The sequence below is a fragment of the Amblyomma americanum genome, chromosome 2 (genome assembly GCF_052857255.1).
Source record: "Amblyomma americanum isolate KBUSLIRL-KWMA chromosome 2, ASM5285725v1, whole genome shotgun sequence".
Taxonomy (NCBI): Eukaryota; Metazoa; Arthropoda; class Arachnida; order Ixodida; family Ixodidae; genus Amblyomma; species Amblyomma americanum.
Window position 1 is genome coordinate 41,224,745 of NC_135498.1, and position 12,287 is coordinate 41,237,031.

At 50.3% G+C, this 12,287-nt stretch overlaps 1 protein-coding gene across 1 annotated transcript in view; it reads right to left on the reverse strand.

The window, feature by feature from the left end:
* The window catches only part of LOC144121081 (uncharacterized), a 342,169-nt gene extending 335,760 nt beyond the window's left edge, over nucleotides 1-6,409 (reverse strand). The window contains exon 1 of the mRNA XM_077654023.1: nucleotides 5,765-6,409. The gene's annotated coding sequence lies outside the window, so the exon portion shown is untranslated. The remainder of the gene's footprint in view (nucleotides 1-5,764) is intronic.
* Nucleotides 6,410-12,287: the final 5,878 nt, after the last annotated feature.

The window sequence follows — 12,287 nt, forward strand, 5'->3', positions numbered from 1 at the left end:
AAAAAAAAACATGTTCTGCGCTACATTCTCAAGCATCAAGAGCGGACATGCGTCTCACTCACGTGAGAAAATCAAAACTGATTCAAACAACAGAACTCTCCCATCAACTCGAAAACTTCAGCTCCAGATTACTGAGCCACCGCGGCGGCTCCGCTTAGAGGAGATGATTAAACGGTGTACGATGGTCAAAAAACTCCGCTAACCACTTTATTTACTTACATACGGTGCTTGAATCGCGCAATAAGTAGGCTTTCGTTTACAGTATATGCCATGCTTCTCACCGCGCGACAAAGGAAAACAGAAACAGCGCGCACAGGACAAGTCCATACCTTACAGTGAACGGCGGTGGCACGCTTGCTAGGCCCTTGAAATTACAACTGTCATTTTTTGGGGGACACTGACTACAAGCATGCAACTAGTATAAGATTCAGCCATTGCTCCAGTTACCTTCCTTTTCGCATCGCTCTTTTCCCCGCCTTTCGTGAGCCGAATCGACGGCGTTTATACTGACCAGTCCCCGCCGAAAAGTTGCTTGTGAACCGTGTATTCGGTGCAGTATGGGAACACGGAGTTCCTATACGATACAGAGAACATTCCTAAATCTGCACGGTTCCTGCACACCTCCCGCTTGGCTTCCGCATACTTTCCACCTGATTTCTGCGTTATGTGCAAGACAGCAGACGTAGCGCGTACGACCTTATCCAGTGAGGCCAGTCTAGCAAGTGCCGTTCGAGGAAGGATAACCGCTAGATTCCAAGGGGATGGCAGAGCAGGGTGCGGCAGAAAGTTGGGTGGGCAGATGAGATTAAGAAGTTTGCGGGGATAGGGTGGCCGCAGCTGGAACAGGACAAGGTTAGTTGGAGAGGTATGAGAGAGTCCTTCGTCCTGCGATGGGCATAGTGGGATGACGATGATGATGATTCTGTCACAGAAAGTACGCGGAATTCTGGAAATCGTCACACGGAACGTTTCAGTACAGGAGCAGTTTGGGATGGTGGCATCTTTTGGGAACATAAAACGTACATCCGCTTGCTTTACGCTGTGCTTTCGCATAACGGTTAGCCCTACTACGTGCTTCGAACGCGACAAATCTTTGAAAGTCGTTCCACATTCACGCCTGTACTTTGCAACGGTTGCAAACCAATGTGGCTCATCGGTCAGACTGCGACGGAAAGGACCACCAACCCGCAACGATGTCCATTTCACCAGTGCTTCCTTGGTGTCTATAGCCCATAATTATGCATGTTGCTTTCTAAAGCTGCCGCAAGTTGCGGCCGTTGACACATTAAATGATTTCGCAACAAATTTTCATGCTCTTCTCGACATGAAACATATCAAATCAGAGATAAAAAAAAAAGGCCAATGTGCAATGTACTCACCTTTTGAGTACTACGTGAAGATTTTCGCAAATATAAAAGAAAATCGCCATTCACGTGTAGGATTCACGTAAGCTTGAATCATCAGCTTCGCAGATGCGTGTCGTTGCTTCAGATTGCATGACAAGTCATTTTTGTTTTATATTTTTGCTTAATAACCATTTTTTAACCCTGAAGTAATCTAGTAGAATTAAATACAATATCCTGCGTAACCCCTGTATTATTTGGAAGCTGGGGAAGACTATGAGAGCACTGTGGAAACGCATAATCTCAGTACACACGTTGCTTTTCACTTCAATATTAAATGTAGCCTAAGCGACGTCTATACTCGGCCTCAGTCTACTTATCGCGGCACGAACATTACGTCATTTAATCGCTAGAAATTATCACGCGAAATAAATAATCGAATCAGTTTCAAACAACACGTTCGGTCAGTCGCGGCTGCGCCACTGTATACTGTTCGGCTTCCCACAGACAATAATTAGCGGCCGGCTCACTACCAGAAACATTGCGACACCCGTCAAGGCAATCTTATAATTAGCCTTCCTCCGGCAACTTCTCACGTCCGACACTTTCGCATACCTCATCCCACAACATTCCGAAGCGCGACGCCTACAGCAACCGGAGAAGAACGAATGCACAAGCCGTACAGTTGGCGATGAACCTGCACAGGATTACAAGCGATTCGTCGAACAGGAAGTTATTGTGTCGCAAGCGCACGTAGCGCCTTGTGTATTGCGAGCCGTGCTCCTTCGAACAGAGGGCAGAGCGCGAGACGTAAGAACGTTGGGACGAAAAGACAAACAAATAAAGCGTGGCACACTGTATACAGTAAAATGCGGTGCTTACGACGACGATGACGCTGTCGCCGAGTACTACGCATGCCCGCTTGCGAAACGTCGCGTATACTCACGCGCACGCCGACACGACGCCCAGATCTGGGGCGGACGCCCAGGGAGGTTTATTCACGCTCGCAGACGCGGTAGCCAACTGACGAGAGGCGCCGGTCTCGGCGTGCAGTCGTCGAGGCACATACAGATAATCGAGCACGAATTTCGACTCGCAGAACAACAGCAGCAGACTTATTAGTGTCAAACGTCAAGACCTTTAGCTTAGAGCGATCTGGCATTATTAACGATTTTTCGATGTTTACATCACCGAGGCGCCACCGAACGCCGCTGTACGGAGGTAACGTTCACGGACATCCATGCGTCAGTTAGCCGCTCCTATAGCTCTATGTACACTTCACAATTGTGATCGTTTTATTTCAGAAAGAGCAAGCACACTCATTAGTCGCCTTTGCGACGCAGTCTGCAACGCCCTGTGAATACGGAGCAAGACAGCGCTGCAGGGGTCCTTCATTCACACGCGATGTGGCTCGCGAACTTTCTGGCAACACTGTGTAAGACAAAGAGAGAGAGAAAGAAAGACGAACGGAAAGGCAACCTAAGACAAAGCATTTCGTAAAGGCTATAGGCTGAACAGTGTATACCACCGGCATCGCATCCCCCTCAATCACGCGCGGTGCAGTGCGTCCGTTTCCCGAAGCGGTCTGACCGGAAGAGGTTGTAAGCACACACACACACACGTTCAAAGAAAGAGACGCACAACGCTTCGGAAGACGAAGAAAGCTCTCTGGCCTGCACGCGTGAACTCGGCGCAAGGCCTACGGCGGCGCTTCGGCGGAGTCGACTAACGGGAACGGGGCGCCCGGCTCTCCCATTGTCTTGGCGGAGAAGGGGGGGGGGGGGGGGGGGCGGCAGCCGCGGTCGACTAGCCGGCCTCGCTCGCTGCACACTGCAGCGGCGGCGGTGTGAGCGGCAGCCGGTGCATACTGAGCGCGCCGGCAGCAGCGCCTCACGTGGCCGAACCGACCGGCGGGCAGCGACGGAGAAAACTCCCCTCATTCGATGACGACGAGGAAACGGGGACAGCGCTCGGAAGGAAGCGAGGCGATCTGCCAACAGCTGTGTTCGCTGCGTGTGCGCGCCCGCCGGCCGATGCCGCGGGCTTGAGCGCGTAAATTTGGCGGGGGGCTGTCGAGGCGAACTAATTCGCGTACTTCGGGCGCTCCGACTGTGACACGACGGCTGTAGACGGTGCGACGCCCGGTTCGGGACAAATGGAAAATGGATTGATGAATCTGGTGCTGGGACTAGCACGGAAAGTTCTCGCAGACCGAGTGTAACTGTGTAAGTGTATCAAGTAAACTTAACAAATGTAACTACAACTAACGAGGCACTGAGGTGAAAACAAAAGTGGGCCCCCTGCTCATACTGAAATTCCTTTAACTTAAACATTTTTACAGACAAGTATAGCAGTCAAAACTAATCCAATGTTATAGTCTCCCAACAGGAAATTCTGTACGTATAGCGTTCGAGTATCAATTCAGTCGGCCCCCAACGTTTCCTTGCTCAATTAAAGAGAAGCGGGATCAGATTTTTGCCTAAACAATGTATAAGTTCCATTACTTTAACATGAAGTATAGACGCTTTCGCTAAACCCCACGCTTCAAGCGTCCGCAAAGATGGTCGCTACGTCAATGCTAGCAGCGAGCTCAGTGTATGGGCGTTTCCTACTCGAGAGCTAACAGATGCGAGTAGACATGACTTGGATATGAGATTCGTCAGCGCCGTGGATTTGCGCGAGTAGCGGCAAGAGCGCGGATATGACACGTCCGTAACGTAACGCAACGCAACCTCCACGCCAGCGCAGTGTGTGACGCAACGAGTGCGCAGACGCATCTAACCTATTCGGTGCGCGTGCACTCTGCTGCGTATACACGGGGTCGCAATTCACGCTCCCGCCCCCGCAGTCAACAGCTGCTCATACGCGCATTCTGGACGGAGTAACCACCATTAAATGCTGCTTGCCTATTCAGATATGCACGTAACCCAGTGCCTACCTACCCCTTCAGGCTTATATAGGCCGTACCAGTGGCCTTTCCTTAATACCCGTTCATTACGTCGGCGGAAAATAAAAGGGGACATAAACTAATCCTCGACTGAAGCTATGAAAAATTACAGCCCCAAACTAAGGTGGACTTCGTAGAACTTAATTTTTCTTTCTTTCTTACTTTCTGCCTTTAAAGTGTAATCGCTGTGTCGAAGTTGTCAGCGCGTGTTTCGACCTGCAGCGCTGTTCGCAACGAATACCACGAGACTGGCGAATGACGAAAAGTCATATGATTGAAAATGTCCCCTACAGGCCGCCACATACGTGAATGCAACCACAACCAGAAGCACGCGCGCAGGTTCTCTCGAGTCCCTGACGCGGACGAGCTCCGGGCGACCGTTACACCGCGAATACAAAGTAGGCTGTCCAGCAACATGCGTCTCCGAAAGGCCGCGGGATTTCGTCGGCCGTGCATTGCTGCACCAGACTCCAACGCATTTCATTAAAACGCCGGCAGTGTATAGAAGCTCATCGCCAGTCACCTAGGGGCGTATTCCGGTCCGAGACGAAATAAGTCTAGCTGGCAGCGACAAGCAAAAGCACAAGAACTTGCAAAATTTTAAACAAGTTGGCTTAGCCGGACGTCGCGGAGCCAAGTACAGAGATTAAAATTTATTCAAAGAGCGAACGTCCGCTCTCTGTTTTTTTTCTTTATCTGCCACGAAGCTGATCAGCCTTTACCGCTGTCACTAATTTTTCTGATCGAAAAAGAAAAATAAATGTAGTGACGCGTACACATGCGCCGATTAGGGTGCGAAGAATGCTGACGATTTGACCATCTGGTAGACACGGCACGCAAACCACGTCACACAGCAAATGGGCGAACGGCGCGACCTTTATGAGGATTGAAGCTATATATGGTCACGGCAAACGATACGCTACCGAAGGACGTCACGGCGTCAGCCAGCTAGCGAACCACCTGGGCGCTCAAAGATTTCTTGAGAAGATAATCCGGCATATCAATCCTTCAAAGGAGTATCAACTCAGCCAGTAGTCTCACATGCGAGGAATGCTCACGAATATTGCTTTGAAATGGCAAAAAAAAAAAAAATGAACGTAATACAGATACCCAACTGATGGACATGAGGAACAGCAAGCATCGCAAACAGGAGGAAACCACCCAGTTTTCTGCATCTAACGATTAGTGTTCCTCTGAGAGGCTAAATTTCCCGTTCCTCTTCTGTAACCTCAACACGATGGCAGTGAAGTTGCGAGTGACCCGGTCTAGAAGGGAATAATCAGTTCTTAGCAAGAAGCTTACCCTGAATGTGGTCTTTTACGCGAAACAGTATCGACCGCGAACGCAACTCGGAACGAAGGACCTTTAGTTGCGCCGGACGTGTGCGACAGTATAGGACCACGAACGGGACAGAGCAGACGAAGACCGAGCACTAACTCTGAAAAGAGAAAAAGACAACGGAACGGGTACTCACTCTAGCCGAGGCCCCGGCAGGAGCCGACGTCCCTCGAAGACGGCGAGGCTGCTGGAAGGCGAGAAAGCGCGGCTGCGGTCAAAACGCGAGCACAACTCCGACGATGCCGCCGGCGTTGGTGGTCGTCGACGACGAAGGCTTTGAAAAATCCGGGAGGCACAGCAGCCCTCCTCCTACTTCCCCCGCGAGAGTCCGCGCCGGCGCGAACCCTCAGCAGGAAGAGAAGGGGTTTCGGGCGACCGTAGAAGAGAAAAAAAAACGAGAACCCGCAGCAACCACCAAAACGTCGTCGTCACAACCTCGTCGCCGCAGAGTCCACAGTTCGCGCGCACAGATCAAGAAACGCGGCACCGCTGGTCGGCGACGCCGAAGCTAACGCGACGGCAAGCGTTGTCGCTGGTGAGATGATAATCCGCCGTCGGCGGCACGGCAAGAAACAAGTGCTGGTCGTCGAACGGTCCGCCAGCGGGCAGCCAATGCACGCGGCGCCGGTCCAGGAAGAAGGAGTGACCGGTGGTCTCAGCAGCGTTCCAGCAGCTGCGGCGGCCGCGTCGTGGGACGAGGAGGTGGCCTGCATGCCATGGCTGTGGCGGGCAGCACACCGACTGTTTGTGGAGCGACTCCTTCGGCGGACTCCTTGGCCCCGCCGCCGCTGTTGGTGGGAGCGCGCAGACCGCTTTCCCTGCTGCCGCGGGAGAGGGGGTGAGAGTGTGGGGGGGTGAAACCGGTTCCCCAGCGTGCGCGTGACGTAACGGCGGCGGCGGCGGCGGGGGCACAGAGAGGGAGGTGGGCTACGCACCGGCATGCGTACTGTGCGCGTAAGGTACGCACCGGCGGCCCCTCTCTCACCTTCACCCGCGCTGCTCGCCGACCACCTTGTGTGGAAGCTTCGGAGCAAGCGGTCCGCGTCCGTGGCCGAGCACGTCCCACACTCCGATGGAGGTGGGCTGTGAAAACGGGCCTGTGCAATTCCTTCACAGACGACTGCCTCTGGCATCGCTTTTCGTCGCATAGAGGCAAGGTGGACGGGAAAAGTAGCGATACCTGATGGTGAATCTCAAAAGGAAGACCTAGAGCTAGTCAACCCAACGATATCGCGCAATCTGCAAAGTACCCCCCAGTGCTTTGTAACAAAGAAAGCCGGCTGATGCAGAGTGTCGTTTCCCACATATCCCTTAGTTTCGTTTTGGTTCTTCACTGCGATAGCCGTCGGGGCGAATATCCCCGGTGTACGCCGCCACCGAAAACTACGGCGGTGACCAGTTGGCAGATGCGAGGGGTGTTCAGCATCAAGATGGAATCGAACGCTGTCGAGAAGAGAGATTGAGAGAAGACTTTCTTCGTCATCATCATCATCACCAGCAGCAGCAGCAGTCTAACAACGCCGACTACATACAAGGCCTCTCCCATACCCTTCACGTTAACTTTGTCAAGGGCAGTTTAATTTTGGCCAAATCAATCCTCCGCCTAGCGGACAAGAGCCAACCGGTCGACGTAAGCCGCCGAAGCCGGCGGCGACACCCGCCAGTTAGAAGAAGAGGGTGTGTAGGGTGTTAGAGCATCTCCTATTCGCTTGTCCCAGGCAACGTGTTCCAGACCCATCTTCTATCCGTTTCATAATGTGCCTTGAGTAGTGGTGTGATCCAGCCAACTCCGCCTCGTTTAGGCCTGGTGCGGACTAGGGTGCCTCGATTTCCGAGACCATCACCTCCACACAGGGTTAGCACAACCGCGTCATTTTTGCGTCCAAACGCAATTAAGGAAGTCCCAATTCAGTCTCTCACTTGGGTAGCCCCTCTTATTGGTACATATATGATCCTGATATATAAACAAACGTGTTCATAAAATAAATTCTGATTCTGAATCGCACCTCTGCGATATTACTACGACTCGCAGCCTTTCTGGATCTTCAGGGCATGACTGCTAAATAGTCTGCTGCCAGGCGTCGAGGTCTCATTTCAAGTGAAAATCTAGAAGTCTTGTGTTCGTACCACATCACACATCAATGCGCTCCATGGTTCCGAAAAATACCAAGCTATGACCGCCTTTACGTGAACGAAAGACCTGGCGTCGAGACACTCTTGTAGACTCTAAACATGAATACATCTATATGAGAGTAAAAGGAACTAAGCTGTCCTCTGGTGCACACTCTAGAGGATAGCTTACTCCCTTTTTACACCTTTTTGTTCAGAGTGTGGGCTCTCACATGGCGGCCCGAGAAAAGAGGGCGCTCTCGGAAATCTCTCTGGTCACGTGGGCCGTGACTTCTTTGCTTCGGCTGAAAGCCGAAGGCTGAAGGCCGAGACGTCTGGGAGTCCTTTTGTCAAGGTCATGTGTTTCTTCGAGAGCAACCGGATTTCTAATGTGGGCGCAGCTTTCCTCCAAGGTCCTGTTGTACGCCGTTTAGTTCGGAGGCAATGCAAAAAGCTGACGGTGCGGCAATGTATCTTTCGGTTCCTAGACGTTGCTTCATTCAAAAGAAAGAGGATGTCTTGCAACTGGATTGGTCACGACGGCATCTTCCCTTCTCAGAAACCGAGATTGTAAGCGACGTAAATATTCCGTTTCTAGCAACGCTTTCAGTCCACACGCAAAGCACGGCTGTCTGGCTTCCCTGCCCCAAAGCTAAGCAGCATGTCACCCGAGCTCCCGGAACAACACTGTCGTAGGTGGGTGAAGCAACTCTTACCTAATGGGCAACTCTAGGAGCTCCTTTTTCTTTTCTTTTTTTGTTTAGTGCATAAGCAGCAGTAGTGGCACATTGATAAAATAGAGGCGTCTGTCTGTAGTTTAGGAAAGTGAAGTCTTCACCCTTAGAATGCGCACAGAAGCTCCTCCTATCACCGACCCAGCTACCACCTCCAGATCATCTGCTATGGATTTTTTTTTGTCTTTTTTTGGCGGGGGTGGGGGGGGGGGGGGGTTGTTTTCATGTCGACCATGCATTTTATAAAGTTTGTTCTCAGAAAAAAGTTTGATCTACGCGGTTCTCCCATAAAAAAACAATAAAATTCCGCTCATCCCCCCCCCACCCCCCCAACCATATCGGATGGTATGCACAGAACGACATGCACCGATTTCAGACTTTCTTGCGAATGAAACGTCATTCGCTTCTATCACATAGTACACACACACACACACACACACACACACACACACACACACACACACACACACACACACACACACACATATATATATATATATATATATATATATATATATATATATATATATATATATATATATATATATATATATATATATATATATATATATATATATATATATATATATATATTACAGCGCACAAGCCGAGACGTATTTAGGAGGCCTCGTAAATAATTCTCGCGGAGAACAAACAAATAAGAAAGAATAGAAACAAAAAGCAAAAAGTTGGCAGTGGCTTAACTTGGCTAGCCCCGGAATTCAGCGAAAAGCAAGCACCTTGCTAAGCGTCTGAGGCTCATCCATGGCAGCTCCGCTACATGCTCGCGACAGCCGTTCTATATGTACCCACACGACCACGTGGCTACGACGTGGTACCACATGGTCTTACGACATCCCCATCGGATGCCATCACGTGGCTTCACATCACCCCATCGGATGTTTTTAAGGTCAAAGGTCAACCCAAGGGTCACCCAATGTCAAAGGTCAACTCAAGGTCAAATTTCAAATGCCAGAGCTCAAAGGTCAACTAAAGGTCATGGGCCAAGGTCAGCGGTCAAGGGTTCGGCACCATATAACTGTACCACATATGGTCATACAGGGCTAATGTGGTTGGTCGTTGAAGGTCGTGAAGAATGGTCGTGACTGTACCACATATGGTCACACATGGCTAATGTGGTTGGGCTGAAGGTCGTTGAAGGTCACTCTTTGTCCTACGCGACGGCTACTTTACCTAGCGTAGTGAAAGCTTTTCACTTCAAAACCGATCACTCATTCGAGACAGAAGGCCACGTCTGAGACGGTGATGGACGAACAAAGAACGATCGTTCCGGCTTGCAGCCCAAAGGCGCGCGAAGGTGCGACGCTAATTAGATTTACCGGAGCCAACGCAAATGCGCGGGCTCCGTTAGCGTGTGCACCAGCGCACGGCGGCAGCAGCCTCGGGCTGTGCTCGACAGTGTTGCAATTTCCTCGCAAACGGTGAATGGTCGCTCAGCGGAATACCGAGAGCCACTGGTGAACGAAGCTCAATAGAAAGAGAGAGAGAGAGAGAAAAAAGAGAAAATGCAGCTCTTGAAACCGGGCGTACAGCGTCGATTTATCACGGGGCCGCTTCCAAACAAATAATTGCTCCGCACGGCTATAGCACACGCGGCGCACTGCACAGCAGCGGAGGCGTATGCGAGGCGATTCCTTCTTCCGCATGTCGAAGAAGGGGAGCATTTCTTCTCGCTCCGGCCGACGTGCAAGAGCGCCGAAGCGTGGTTCATTCACCACCGCCCAACACGGGCCATCGTCGTCGTCGCAGAGAAAGCGCCCGCCTTGGTGCGTGTCATGCGTGGTGAGAGATCATTACGGCCAGGATGGAGGAAATTGGCGGCGAGCAGGTTAGGTTGGGGTGCCGCAGCGGCGGGCCTGTAGATGTTTGAAAAGCACGTCGTGCGAGGGAGGTACGAGGTTCGATACCCAGTGCCGCCGGGTACGGTTTTCCAATTGGAGCACGCATTCTCCTGGCCTGGTGCTCGGCTTCTTAGTCGTGAAAAGCTTGGGATAATTGGTCTCTGACCGTGACTCGAACAGCCCAGGATAATTCAGCCGTGGTGCTCATTAGCCAAAGTTGGGCTTGTGTAACGAAATCAAATCAAACCACCACCACCACCATCATCATCTAGTTTGTAGGGGTCGGGTGGCTGCGATGTTCCTCCGTGCGATATATCCTTGCAGTGAAAGCAGTATGAGAGAGGATTCAGTAGTACACGCTGCAGGATTCTAGTTGGTCCACTACTGTTTTAAAGCAGAGGAATACAGCGCTATGGAAAGCGATCACTGAACGCGCATGGCGGCGCGGACTTTCATCAGTAAAGTTGGTTGCCCCGTGAAAAATTAACAGGTTAAAAACAACGGTGTATGAGAGACTTTTTTTAGACGTAAAAACTCTTAAAACTCGATAGGGTGTTACATGTTGTTATGCCCGGCCGAGGATCGAGGAGAGTAATATGCAATCAGTAACACACCTGAAATGAAAAATCGCGAACGAATTATTCTTAATAATGTTAATGTTTATTACACGTAAGTACAAAGAGGTTCAATACGTGCACACCAAAGACATAGACGGGCTTGAAGAGTGATGACTGGCAGATACAGCAATTTGTTCGATGCTTATAATTATTAAAGCGTGGCATAATATACAGCAACTCGGCCATGTAAACAACGAAGCAAATAAAATAAAACTAAAGACTGACTTAGCACTTTTCTGTACACCTAACATAAACAGCTCTTAAGAACCGCGAATGACAGCTTTCAAATAAAAGAAAATTCGCACATTTGACATGAATAGCCGCACAGGACCGCTGGCAGTGAGAATCGAGTGCAAGTGGGTGCGTTCTCTACTGCGTTTCAACCGCACCCATGTCAGGGACTGAGAGCTCAGAGGGGGGCGCTGTATGCTTGTTCCTCGAATCAATGATCATCATCGAAGGACCCAGAGAGAAACATAATTTATTTTCCTTTTTTTTCTGATGGCCGTTGTGGCCAACACTGTACAATGCGCCGCCAAGTTTAAAGTAGGAGTTATTGGTACGGACGGCCTCCCTACTTTTAAGCGGCTCACAACATGGACACATTTAGAACCTTGCTCCTCTTCCCCTTGTTCGCCGATAAATGTGGTACGCCACATCGTGATGTGTGCATATCATGTGAATAAAGCCTCCAATTTTGTTCGTTGTGTTAAGGAGGTAGTCACGTGACTGTACATGGCTTCATTGCTGAAACTTCCTATTCAATGCTTTCGACTATTCTTCGAATAATTCTGCCCCTCCCAGTAGCGTCTATCTAATAACTAGTAATTAAACAAAACCTCTATTCAAAATGTTTCTGAACTGCTTAATTTACACAATAGAATGGTTATTATCTCTCTTCTCCGAACGATTACTACGGGATGCCCACCCATACGCCCCTCCGTCGTCGCACAAACTCCCCCTGCTTGTTCGTAGAGAGCTTTCTCACTGAACACCGCAGCTAAGCAGTAAAACATCCTTGCCGTGCGCTTACCTTTCGTTCGAATGGTGAGCCACACGTTGGCGCCATCTATCGCGCCTGAAAGAAACTAGCATATCAAAGCTGCATCGGCGGTTGATTGTATTGGTGTGTTCAAAACAATATAATTTGACAGTGAAGTACCAAAAAAAAAACTATCCGTGTTTTTAAATAAAAGCTCACATCATGACTTAATTTGCACGCGGACTTACTGAATAAACGCAGATTCGTGGCATCCATTGGAGGCGAAATTATGGAGGCCCATGTACTGTGCGTGCGATGTCAGTGCGCGTTAAAGAACCCCTGGTGGTGGAAATTT